Source organism: Haliaeetus leucocephalus, unplaced genomic scaffold (genome assembly GCF_000737465.1).
Source record: "Haliaeetus leucocephalus isolate CR32 unplaced genomic scaffold, Haliaeetus_leucocephalus-4.0 Scaffold646, whole genome shotgun sequence".
NCBI classification, from domain to species: Eukaryota; Metazoa; Chordata; class Aves; order Accipitriformes; family Accipitridae; genus Haliaeetus; species Haliaeetus leucocephalus.
The window spans coordinates 800,573-801,054 of record NW_010973082.1 but is presented as its reverse complement, the minus strand read 5'-3'; positions in this window follow the sequence as shown (position 1 = coordinate 801,054).

Here is a 482-nt window from a genome sequence, read left to right as displayed (position 1 = left end):
GACGGTGACTCCGTGTCACCACGGCGACGGAGGCTGGGCACCGGCGGGACCCCCCCCAACACCCCGGGGGGCGGGGGGGGCGCCTTCCTCCTCCTCCTCCTCCTCCTCCTCCTCCTCCTCCCCCCGGCCCGGCCGAAGGTCCCCGGGGCGGTGTCGGGGCCGGGCGGTCCCGCTGTCACCGGCCCGATCGCTCCTAATACGGCCGGGACGCGCTGCCTTGCGCCCGCCCCGCATCGCGCGCTTCCCCCCCCCCGCCCCGGGACCGCCCCGGCCCTGCCCGGCCCTTACTCACCGGGCGCCGGGGCTGCCTTGTTTGGGCAGGAGGAAGCACCGGGGCTGGGACCCGGCATCGCCCCGGAGCCCCCCCCGGTATCACCCATCCCTGCAGCATCGGCCCCCGGTGTCTCCTCCCTAGGAGCACCCCCCCCCCCCACTCGGTGTCCGCGGCCCCGGGGTGGGGGGTCCCTGACTCACGGGGCACC